Source organism: Sus scrofa, chromosome 12, assembly GCF_054392235.1.
Source record: "Sus scrofa isolate SSC_HxYL_T2T_F1_AM1 chromosome 12, Sscrofa_HxYL_maternal_Yorkshire_Landrace_v2.0, whole genome shotgun sequence".
NCBI lineage: Eukaryota > Metazoa > Chordata > Mammalia > Artiodactyla > Suidae > Sus > Sus scrofa.
In genome coordinates this window covers 56,269,473-56,282,380 of record NC_139394.1, presented here as the reverse complement: position 1 = coordinate 56,282,380, position 12,908 = coordinate 56,269,473, and the positions used below count along the sequence as shown (strand labels likewise).

Here is a 12,908-nt window from a genome sequence, read left to right as displayed (position 1 = left end):
GAACCCAAGGCACGCAGAAACCCAGGGAACCCCTCAAGAATTCGAAGCCCGCTGCCCCCCAACCGGGCTGCCTCTCCGCCAAACAGTGTGGAAGACACACCTAGGTGTCCTCTGCCTGACGTCAGGCACCTTGGGGCGGAGAGTGCCAGGTGCCCCGAAAACCACCACAAACCTCTGGCGGCTGGCTCTGGCTTCTGCCCAACACAGCAGCCCCCACACTCCTGAGCATGCGCCTGCTGCCTCGGCGGCGCGGCACCTGGGGCCAGAGCGGACTCTGGCGCCGTCTTGTGGACATCTGCTCTAACAGCACCTCTCAGGGTTTCCTCCTCTGGCTGCCTCAGCAGCTCCGGGGCTGCATTGGCCCTGGGCGATATGTGGGTTCCATACTATTCCTTCCCTCTCTTGAACGATCAGCAAGTGCCCTGCCCAGTCGGTTCTTTCCCTCCCCCTCTCGAAGGCGTCCAGAGCCCTGAGGCCAACCTACCCTAAGCCACACCGTTCAAACACTCGGCTCCAGACCCAGGATGTCAAGGCCGCTTTCTTCCGTTTATTAGTATTATTATTATTATTAATTTTTCCTTTTACAAACACCTCTGCTCCTGTATTTCTGAACATAGGTTTCTACGTATGTAGCTATGGACTTTTGCTTAATTTCCCAAGTGTCATTCCTTCATTCGGACTCTAAGGTCTTGCTTCTTTTCTGTCTGTCGGTCTGTCTGTCTCTGTCTGTCTGTCTTTCTTTTTTCTCCCCCCTATACCGTATACATCCTTCCATTTTGACCCCGCATCCCGCATGCACGAGTTATCTTCCCAGCCATGGTTCTCAAGCCACGGCGATGGTCAAAGCCTCCAAAGGGACCAAGACAGACCTTTTACCCAGGGGGCCAAGAGGAACCTCTGTGCGACCTTTCTTTATCTCAACCTACCGGCCTGAAATCACCTGACCCTTCCTTCGATCAGGCATTCATCCCACGTGTCTATCAGGAACCCAAGAGGCTCCCACGGACACATAGGCACCGAGAGTCAGGAGACCTCTCGAGAGAACCACACAGGCATGCGCGGACCTGCTCCCCTAACTATCACCGTTTTGCCACCTTGCACGCACAAGCCGCCAGACCTCCAGCCGGATCCCAAAGCCCCGGTCAGGCTGGGGTTTCCAAAGGACCAGCTCGCCAGCTGATCCCACCCAACAGCCAAACACCACCACCACCAAGCCCATTTAATAAAACGGGTCAAAGCCCTGAATGGACAAGTCCCTAATCCAGAGGCACACAGGGCCACTCGCAGCAGAAACAAAGGACCACCAGCACTCAGGACGAGTGCCATGCAAATCAAGACACGGCGGAGGTACCTCGTCCTCCCTCTCTGAATGCCCATCACTAGGGGGACTAGGAATACAACACCCCGGAGAGGCTGTGGAGAAGAGGGTGCTCTCCTTCCATGAGGGTGAGGATGGAAATTGGGAAAACTGCTATGGACCACAGGCTCGAGGTCCATCTGAAGAACTTAATTTAGAACGACCCCATAACCCAGCACTCCCACTCTGGAGCACATATCCAGAAAGTGCTCCCTCAAATGTTCGATGCCCCGCTCTGATCCTGCCGCAATGTTCCGAAAACCAAGGCATGGAAACACACCCGATGTCCAGCGACAAACGCTAGGATTAGGGCGATGTGGTACATACACCCAGTGGATTAAGGCTCAGCCATCCAACCAGAACCAAAGGGGACATTCTCAGCCACGGGGATGGCTTCAGACAGCCCCCTACGAAGAGAAGTCGGTCCGAAAGAGAAAGACCAAGGCCACAGAACACCCCTCGTATCGGGATTCTAACAAATGGCACTAATGACTCTCTGCACAGAAAAGAAACTCACGGACTGGACAAGAGGTTTGAGGTGGCCCGACTGGAAGGGGCGGGTGTAGGAAGGACTGGGGTTTGGGGTGCAAGAGATCTAAACACCTGCACACGGAGTGGGTCGACAAGGACATCCTGCTCTAGAGCCCAGGGAAGGCCATCTGGTCACTTGGATTTGCAACAGGATGGAGGCGAATGTGAGCCAAACGGGATGTACACACATGTACAGCTAGATCCCTTTGCCGCTAAAGAGACACGGAGCACCATCAGTCCGCTTTAATGGAAATAAACTGGCATTATAGGAAAAAGAAACCCCAAAGGTGCAGGCTCAGCGTTCACCAGAGAAGGTGCCTAGGTCCAGACTCGTGCCTCTCGAGGAAAAACACAGGCCAAGTGACTCGGCTGAATGTGTCAGGTGTTCTTCGCCATGAGACCTCGGACCAGATAGAGTTACATATGGTGTATTGAACTTATTTCTGCACGAGCACTTGCCGTATTGGTTTGTTTGTGTGTGTGTTTATTCATTTATTTATTTACCTACCTCTTTCTGTGTCTGCACCAACTTGGGGCATGCAGATGCTATCTGCCCAGGAACGGAGTCCACACCCTGGCTGGACCTACCCCACGCAGGTACTGAAGACCCTCTGTCTCCCGAGGTATTGCGTCAAGTGAGGCCTCATCATTGCCTTATCTAGCAATTCCGTTCGCTAATCTATAGGAAGGCATGAATGCGTACAGTGACTCCTTTAGCCCTTGAGCTCGTTCTTTTCAATGACTTCTTCTTCTATTGAGAAGTATATTTCGGTGTCACCTGCGGTCCTGCGATGCTGTCTGACCAGGGTGGCATCTCCAAATGCACGTATTACCACAGTCGCAGCAGTGAAGTCGAGAGACACTTGAGCCAGGCCCCCACGAGGGAACACCCTCCGAGATTTCCTGAAGAGACCAACCAGCCCTGCCTAACTCGGCTCACCTGGGTTCGGTCACACTTCCCTACGCTGGCGCTGGCGCTGGCGCTGGCGCTGGCGCTGTACTGCAAAGGAGAGAGCCTCATCGCTCAAGGCAAAGAGGAACTATCGCTAGGGCGATTGAGGGAAAAGGAAAGCACAGGGGATTGCACCGCTGCCAGCCTTCATGCCACCGCTGCCCCACAGTCCCGCCTCGGCACCAGGCTGACTCTCTCCACGTACCTAAAACGGTGGGAGGCGGGGCTCCGCAAATGGCCAGCTCACCATTCAACACGGAGACTCTGTGGACCTCAGCTCCAGCCTCGGGAGGAACCCAAGGCACACAGAAACCCAGGGAACCCCTCAAGAATTCGAAGCCCGCTGCCCCCCAACCGGGCTGCCTCTCCGCCAAACAGTGTGGAAGACACACCTAGGTGTCCTCTGCCTGACGTCAGGCACCTTGGGGCGGAGAGTGCCAGGTGCCCCGAAAACCACCACAAACCTCTGGCGGCTGGCTCTGGCTTCTGCCCAACACAGCAGCCCCCACACTCCTGAGCATGCGCCTGCTGCCTCGGCGGCGCGGCACCTGGGGCCAGAGCGGACTCTGGCGCCGTCTTGTGGACATCTGCTCTAACAGCACCTCTCAGGGTTTCCTCCTCTGGCTGCCTCAGCAGCTCCGGGGCTGCATTGGCCCTGGGCGATATGTGGGTTCCATACTATTCCTTCCCTCTCTTGAACGATCAGCAAGTGCCCTGCCCAGTCGGTTCTTTCCCTCCCCCTCTCGAAGGCGTCCAGAGCCCTGAGGCCAACCTACCCTAAGCCACACCGTTCAAACACTCGGCTCCAGACCCAGGATGTCAAGGCCGCTTTCTTCCGTTTATTAGTATTATTATTATTATTAATTTTTCCTTTTACAAACACCTCTGCTCCTGTATTTCTGAACATAGGTTTCTACGTATGTAGCTATGGACTTTTGCTTAATTTCCCAAGTGTCATTCCTTCATTCGGACTCTAAGGTCTTGCTTCTTTTCTGTCTGTCGGTCTGTCTGTCTCTGTCTGTCTGTCTTTCTTTTTTCTCCCCCCTATACCGTATACATCCTTCCATTTTGACCCCGCATCCCGCATGCACGAGTTATCTTCCCAGCCATGGTTCTCAAGCCACGGCGATGGTCAAAGCCTCCAAAGGGACCAAGACAGACCTTTTACCCAGGGGGCCAAGAGGAACCTCTGTGCGACCTTTCTTTATCTCAACCTACCGGCCTGAAATCACCTGACCCTTCCTTCGATCAGGCATTCATCCCACGTGTCTATCAGGAACCCAAGAGGCTCCCACGGACACATAGGCACCGAGAGTCAGGAGACCTCTCGAGAGAACCACACAGGCATGCGCGGACCTGCTCCCCTAACTATCACCGTTTTGCCACCTTGCACGCACAAGCCGCCAGACCTCCAGCCGGATCCCAAAGCCCCGGTCAGGCTGGGGTTTCCAAAGGACCAGCTCGCCAGCTGATCCCACCCAACAGCCAAACACCACCACCACCAAGCCCATTTAATAAAACGGGTCAAAGCCCTGAATGGACAAGTCCCTAATCCAGAGGCACACAGGGCCACTCGCAGCAGAAACAAAGGACCACCAGCACTCAGGACGAGTGCCATGCAAATCAAGACACGGCGGAGGTACCTCGTCCTCCCTCTCTGAATGCCCATCACTAGGGGGACTAGGAATACAACACCCCGGAGAGGCTGTGGAGAAGAGGGTGCTCTCCTTCCATGAGGGTGAGGATGGAAATTGGGAAAACTGCTATGGACCACAGGCTCGAGGTCCATCTGAAGAACTTAATTTAGAACGACCCCATAACCCAGCACTCCCACTCTGGAGCACATATCCAGAAAGTGCTCCCTCAAATGTTCGATGCCCCGCTCTGATCCTGCCGCAATGTTCCGAAAACCAAGGCATGGAAACACACCCGATGTCCAGCGACAAACGCTAGGATTAGGGCGATGTGGTACATACACCCAGTGGATTAAGGCTCAGCCATCCAACCAGAACCAAAGGGGACATTCTCAGCCACGGGGATGGCTTCAGACAGCCCCCTACGAAGAGAAGTCGGTCCGAAAGAGAAAGACCAAGGCCACAGAACACCCCTCGTATCGGGATTCTAACAAATGGCACTAATGACTCTCTGCACAGAAAAGAAACTCACGGACTGGACAAGAGGTTTGAGGTGGCCCGACTGGAAGGGGCGGGTGTAGGAAGGACTGGGGTTTGGGGTGCAAGAGATCTAAACACCTGCACACGGAGTGGGTCGACAAGGACATCCTGCTCTAGAGCCCAGGGAAGGCCATCTGGTCACTTGGATTTGCAACAGGATGGAGGCGAATGTGAGCCAAACGGGATGTACACACATGTACAGCTAGATCCCTTTGCCGCTAAAGAGACACGGAGCACCATCAGTCCGCTTTAATGGAAATAAACTGGCATTATAGGAAAAAGAAACCCCAAAGGTGCGGGCTCAGCGTTCACCAGAGAAGGTGCCTAGGTCCAGACTCGTGCCTCTCGAGGAAAAACACAGGCCAAGTGACTCGGCTGAATGTGTCAGGAGTTCTTCGCCATGAGACCTCGGACCAGATAGAGTTACATATGGTGTATTGAACTTATTTCTGCACGAGCACTTGCCGTATTGGTTTGTTTGTGTGTGTGTTTATTCATTTATTTATTTACCTACCTCTTTCTGTGTCTGCACCAACTTGGGGCATGCAGATGCTATCTGCCCAGGAACGGAGTCCACACCCTGGCTGGACCTACCCCACGCAGGTACTGAAGACCCTCTGTCTCCCGAGGTATTGCGTCAAGTGAGGCCTCATCATTGCCTTATCTAGCAATTCCGTTCGCTAATCTATAGGAAGGCATGAATGCGTACAGTGACTCCTTTAGCCCTTGAGCTCGTTCTTTTCAATGACTTCTTCTTCTATTGAGAAGTATATTTCGGTGTCACCTGCGGTCCTGCGATGCTGTCTGACCAGGGTGGCATCTCCAAATGCACGTATTACCACAGTCGCAGCAGTGAAGTCGAGAGACACTTGAGCCAGGCCCCCACGAGGGAACACCCTCCGAGATTTCCTGAAGAGACCAACCAGCCCTGCCTAACTCGGCTCACCTGGGTTCGGTCACACTTCCCTACGCTGGCGCTGGCGCTGGCGCTGTACTGCAAAGGAGAGAGCCTCATCGCTCAAGGCAAAGAGGAACTATCGCTAGGGCGATTGAGGGAAAAGGAAAGCACAGGGGATTGCACCGCTGCCAGCCTTCATGCCACCGCTGCCCCACAGTCCCGCCTCGGCACCAGGCTGACTCTCTCCACGTACCTAAAACGGTGGGAGGCGGGGCTCCGCAAATGGCCAGCTCACCATTCAACACGGAGACTCTGTGGACCTCAGCTCCAGCCTCGGGAGGAACCCAAGGCACGCAGAAACCCAGGGAATCCCTCAAGAATTCGAAGCCCGCTGCCCCCCAACCGGGCTGCCTCTCCGCCAAACAGTGTGGAAGACACACCTAGGTGTCCTCTGCCTGACGTCAGGCACCTTGGGGCGGAGAGTGCCAGGTGCCCCGAAAACCACCACAAACCTCTGGCGGCTGGCTCTGGCTTCTGCCCAACACAGCAGCCCCCACACTCCTGAGCATGCGCCTGCTGCCTCGGCGGCGCGGCACCTGGGGCCAGAGCGGACTCTGGCGCCGTCTTGTGGACATCTGCTCTAACAGCACCTCTCAGGGTTTCCTCCTCTGGCTGCCTCAGCAGCTCCGGGGCTGCATTGGCCCTGGGCGATATGTGGGTTCCATACTATTCCTTCCCTCTCTTGAACGATCAGCAAGTGCCCTGCCCAGTCGGTTCTTTCCCTCCCCCTCTCGAAGGCGTCCAGAGCCCTGAGGCCAACCTACCCTAAGCCACACCGTTCAAACACTCGGCTCCAGACCCAGGATGTCAAGGCCGCTTTCTTCCGTTTATTAGTATTATTATTATTATTAATTTTTCCTTTTACAAACACCTCTGCTCCTGTATTTCTGAACATAGGTTTCTACGTATGTAGCTATGGACTTTTGCTTAATTTCCCAAGTGTCATTCCTTCATTCGGACTCTAAGGTCTTGCTTCTTTTCTGTCTGTCGGTCTGTCTGTCTCTGTCTGTCTGTCTTTCTTTTTTCTCCCCCCTATACCGTATACATCCTTCCATTTTGACCCCGCATCCCGCATGCACGAGTTATCTTCCCAGCCATGGTTCTCAAGCCACGGCGATGGTCAAAGCCTCCAAAGGGACCAAGACAGACCTTTTACCCAGGGGGCCAAGAGGAACCTCTGTGCGACCTTTCTTTATCTCAACCTACCGGCCTGAAATCACCTGACCCTTCCTTCGATCAGGCATTCATCCCACGTGTCTATCAGGAACCCAAGAGGCTCCCAGGGACACATAGGCACCGAGAGTCAGGAGACCTCTCGAGAGAACCACACAGGCATGCGCGGACCTGCTCCCCTAACTATCACCGTTTTGCCACCTTGCACGCACAAGCCGCCAGACCTCCAGCCGGATCCCAAAGCCCCGGTCAGGCTGGGGTTTCCAAAGGACCAGCTCGCCAGCTGATCCCACCCAACAGCCAAACACCACCACCACCAAGCCCATTTAATAAAACGGGTCAAAGCCCTGAATGGACAAGTCCCTAATCCAGAGGCACACAGGGCCACTCGCAGCAGAAACAAAGGACCACCAGCACTCAGGACGAGTGCCATGCAAATCAAGACACGGCGGAGGTACCTCGTCCTCCCTCTCTGAATGCCCATCACTAGGGGGACTAGGAATACAACACCCCGGAGAGGCTGTGGAGAAGAGGGTGCTCTCCTTCCATGAGGGTGAGGATGGAAATTGGGAAAACTGCTATGGACCACAGGCTCGAGGTCCATCTGAAGAACTTAATTTAGAACGACCCCATAACCCAGCACTCCCACTCTGGAGCACATATCCAGAAAGTGCTCCCTCAAATGTTCGATGCCCCGCTCTGATCCTGCCGCAATGTTCCGAAAACCAAGGCATGGAAACACACCCGATGTCCAGCGACAAACGCTAGGATTAGGGCGATGTGGTACATACACCCAGTGGATTAAGGCTCAGCCATCCAACCAGAACCAAAGGGGACATTCTCAGCCACGGGGATGGCTTCAGACAGCCCCCTACGAAGAGAAGTCGGTCCGAAAGAGAAAGACCAAGGCCACAGAACACCCCTCGTATCGGGATTCTAACAAATGGCACTAATGACTCTCTGCACAGAAAAGAAACTCACGGACTGGACAAGAGGTTTGAGGTGGCCCGACTGGAAGGGGCGGGTGTAGGAAGGACTGGGGTTTGGGGTGCAAGAGATCTAAACACCTGCACACGGAGTGGGTCGACAAGGACATCCTGCTCTAGAGCCCAGGGAAGGCCATCTGGTCACTTGGATTTGCAACAGGATGGAGGCGAATGTGAGCCAAACGGGATGTACACACATGTACAGCTAGATCCCTTTGCCGCTAAAGAGACACGGAGCACCATCAGTCCGCTTTAATGGAAATAAACTGGCATTATAGGAAAAAGAAACCCCAAAGGTGCGGGCTCAGCGTTCACCAGAGAAGGTGCCTAGGTCCAGACTCGTGCCTCTCGAGGAAAAACACAGGCCAAGTGACTCGGCTGAATGTGTCAGGAGTTCTTCGCCATGAGACCTCGGACCAGATAGAGTTACATATGGTGTATTGAACTTATTTCTGCACGAGCACTTGCCGTATTGGTTTGTTTGTGTGTGTGTTTATTCATTTATTTATTTACCTACCTCTTTCTGTGTCTGCACCAACTTGGGGCATGCAGATGCTATCTGCCCAGGAACGGAGTCCACACCCTGGCTGGACCTACCCCACGCAGGTACTGAAGACCCTCTGTCTCCCGAGGTATTGCGTCAAGTGAGGCCTCATCATTGCCTTATCTAGCAATTCCGTTCGCTAATCTATAGGAAGGCATGAATGCGTACAGTGACTCCTTTAGCCCTTGAGCTCGTTCTTTTCAATGACTTCTTCTTCTATTGAGAAGTATATTTCGGTGTCACCTGCGGTCCTGCGATGCTGTCTGACCAGGGTGGCATCTCCAAATGCACGTATTACCACAGTCGCAGCAGTGAAGTCGAGAGACACTTGAGCCAGGCCCCCACGAGGGAACACCCTCCGAGATTTCCTGAAGAGACCAACCAGCCCTGCCTAACTCGGCTCACCTGGTTTCGGTCACACTTCCCTACGCTGGCGCTGGCGCTGGCGCTGGCGCTGGCGCTGTACTGCAAAGGAGAGAGCCTCATCGCTCAAGGCAAAGAGGAACTATCGCTAGGGCGATTGAGGGAAAAGGAAAGCACAGGGGATTGCACCGCTGCCAGCCTTCATGCCACCGCTGCCCCACAGTCCCGCCTCGGCACCAGGCTGACTCTCTCCACGTACCTAAAACGGTGGGAGGCGGGGCTCCGCAAATGGCCAGCTCACCATTCAACACGGAGACTCTGTGGACCTCAGCTCCAGCCTCGGGAGGAACCCAAGGCACGCAGAAACCCAGGGAACCCCTCAAGAATTCGAAGCCCGCTGCCCCCCAACCGGGCTGCCTCTCCGCCAAACAGTGTGGAAGACACACCTAGGTGTCCTCTGCCTGACGTCAGGCACCTTGGGGCGGAGAGTGCCAGGTGCCCCGAAAACCACCACAAACCTCTGGCGGCTGGCTCTGGCTTCTGCCCAACACAGCAGCCCCCACACTCCTGAGCATGCGCCTGCTGCCTCGGCGGCGCGGCACCTGGGGCCAGAGCGGACTCTGGCGCCGTCTTGTGGACATCTGCTCTAACAGCACCTCTCAGGGTTTCCTCCTCTGGCTGCCTCAGCAGCTCCGGGGCTGCATTGGCCCTGGGCGATATGTGGGTTCCATACTATTCCTTCCCTCTCTTGAACGATCAGCAAGTGCCCTGCCCAGTCGGTTCTTTCCCTCCCCCTCTCGAAGGCGTCCAGAGCCCTGAGGCCAACCTACCCTAAGCCACACCGTTCAAACACTCGGCTCCAGACCCAGGATGTCAAGGCCGCTTTCTTCCGTTTATTAGTATTATTATTATTATTAATTTTTCCTTTTACAAACACCTCTGCTCCTGTATTTCTGAACATAGGTTTCTACGTATGTAGCTATGGACTTTTGCTTAATTTCCCAAGTGTCATTCCTTCATTCGGACTCTAAGGTCTTGCTTCTTTTCTGTCTGTCGGTCTGTCTGTCTCTGTCTGTCTGTCTTTCTTTTTTCTCCCCCCTATACCGTATACATCCTTCCATTTTGACCCCGCATCCCGCATGCACGAGTTATCTTCCCAGCCATGGTTCTCAAGCCACGGCGATGGTCAAAGCCTCCAAAGGGACCAAGACAGACCTTTTACCCAGGGGGCCAAGAGGAACCTCTGTGCGACCTTTCTTTATCTCAACCTACCGGCCTGAAATCACCTGACCCTTCCTTCGATCAGGCATTCATCCCACGTGTCTATCAGGAACCCAAGAGGCTCCCACGGACACATAGGCACCGAGAGTCAGGAGACCTCTCGAGAGAACCACACAGGCATGCGCGGACCTGCTCCCCTAACTATCACCGTTTTGCCACCTTGCACGCACAAGCCGCCAGACCTCCAGCCGGATCCCAAAGCCCCGGTCAGGCTGGGGTTTCCAAAGGACCAGCTCGCCAGCTGATCCCACCCAACAGCCAAACACCACCACCACCAAGCCCATTTAATAAAACGGGTCAAAGCCCTGAATGGACAAGTCCCTAATCCAGAGGCACACAGGGCCACTCGCAGCAGAAACAAAGGACCACCAGCACTCAGGACGAGTGCCATGCAAATCAAGACACGGCGGAGGTACCTCGTCCTCCCTCTCTGAATGCCCATCACGAGGGGGACTAGGAATACAACACCCCGGAGAGGCTGTGGAGAAGAGGGTGCTCTCCTTCCATGAGGGTGAGGATGGAAATTGGGAAAACTGCTATGGACCACAGGCTCGAGGTCCATCTGAAGAACTTAATTTAGAACGACCCCATAACCCAGCACTCCCACTCTGGAGCACATATCCAGAAAGTGCTCCCTCAAATGTTCGATGCCCCGCTCTGATCCTGCCGCAATGTTCCGAAAACCAAGGCATGGAAACACACCCGATGTCCAGCGACAAACGCTAGGATTAGGGCGATGTGGTACATACACCCAGTGGATTAAGGCTCAGCCATCCAACCAGAACCAAAGGGGACATTCTCAGCCACGGGGATGGCTTCAGACAGCCCCCTACGAAGAGAAGTCGGTCCGAAAGAGAAAGACCAAGGCCACAGAACACCCCTCGTATCGGGATTCTAACAAATGGCACTAATGACTCTCTGCACAGAAAAGAAACTCACGGACTGGACAAGAGGTTTGAGGTGGCCCGACTGGAAGGGGCGGGTGTAGGAAGGACTGGGGTTTGGGGTGCAAGAGATCTAAACACCTGCACACGGAGTGGGTCGACAAGGACATCCTGCTCTAGAGCCCAGGGAAGGCCATCTGGTCACTTGGATTTGCAACAGGATGGAGGCGAATGTGAGCCAAACGGGATGTACACACATGTACAGCTAGATCCCTTTGCCGCTAAAGAGACACGGAGCACCATCAGTCCGCTTTAATGGAAATAAACTGGCATTATAGGAAAAAGAAACCCCAAAGGTGCGGGCTCAGCGTTCACCAGAGAAGGTGCCTAGGTCCAGACTCGTGCCTCTCGAGGAAAAACACAGGCCAAGTGACTCGGCTGAATGTGTCAGGAGTTCTTCGCCATGAGACCTCGGACCAGATAGAGTTACATATGGTGTATTGAACTTATTTCTGCACGAGCACTTGCCGTATTGGTTTGTTTGTGTGTGTGTTTATTCATTTATTTATTTACCTACCTCTTTCTGTGTCTGCACCAACTTGGGGCATGCAGATGCTATCTGCCCAGGAACGGAGTCCACACCCTGGCTGGACCTACCCCACGCAGGTACTGAAGACCCTCTGTCTCCCGAGGTATTGCGTCAAGTGAGGCCTCATCATTGCCTTATCTAGCAATTCCGTTCGCTAATCTATAGGAAGGCATGAATGCGTACAGTGACTCCTTTAGCCCTTGAGCTCGTTCTTTTCAATGACTTCTTCTTCTATTGAGAAGTATATTTCAGTGTCACCTGCGGTCCTGCGATGCTGTCTGACCAGGGTGGCATCTCCAAATGCACGTATTACCACAGTCGCAGCAGTGAAGTCGAGAGACACTTGAGCCAGGCCCCCACGAGGGAACACCCTCCGAGATTTCCTGAAGAGACCAACCAGCCCTGCCTAACTCGGCTCACCTGGTTTCGGTCACACTTCCCTACGCTGGCGCTGGCGCTGGCGCTGTACTGCAAAGGAGAGAGCCTCATCGCTCAAGGCAAAGAGGAACTATCGCTAGGGCGATTGAGGGAAAAGGAAAGCACAGGGGATTGCACCGCTGCCAGCCTTCATGCCACCGCTGCCCCACAGTCCCGCCTCGGCACCAGGCTGACTCTCTCCACGTACCTAAAACGGTGGGAGGCGGGGCTCCGCAAATGGCCAGCTCACCATTCAACACGGAGACTCTGTGGACCTCAGCTCCAGCCTCGGGAGGAACCCAAGGCACGCAGAAACCCAGGGAACCCCTCAAGAATTCGAAGCCCGCTGCCCCCCAACCGGGCTGCCTCTCCGCCAAACAGTGTGGAAGACACACCTAGGTGTCCTCTGCCTGACGTCAGGCACCTTGGGGCGGAGAGTGCCAGGTGCCCCGAAAACCACCACAAACCTCTGGCGGCTGGCTCTGGCTTCTGCCCAACACAGCAGCCCCCACACTCCTGAGCATGCGCCTGCTGCCTCGGCGGCGCGGCACCTGGGGCCAGAGCGGACTCTGGCGCCGTCTTGTGGACATCTGCTCTAACAGCACCTCTCAGGGTTTCCTCCTCTGGCTGCCTCAGCAGCTCCGGGGCTGCATTGGCCCTGGGCGATATGTGGGTTCCATACTATTCCTTCCCTCTCTT

The 12,908-nt window shown here is 54.7% G+C and overlaps 1 protein-coding gene across 10 annotated transcripts in view; it reads right to left on the bottom strand.

The window, feature by feature from the left end:
- Positions 1–12,908, bottom strand: part of NLRP1 (NLR family pyrin domain containing 1) — a 632,803-nt gene that overhangs the window by 460,709 nt on the left and 159,186 nt on the right. The gene's annotated exons all lie outside the window — the stretch shown is intronic.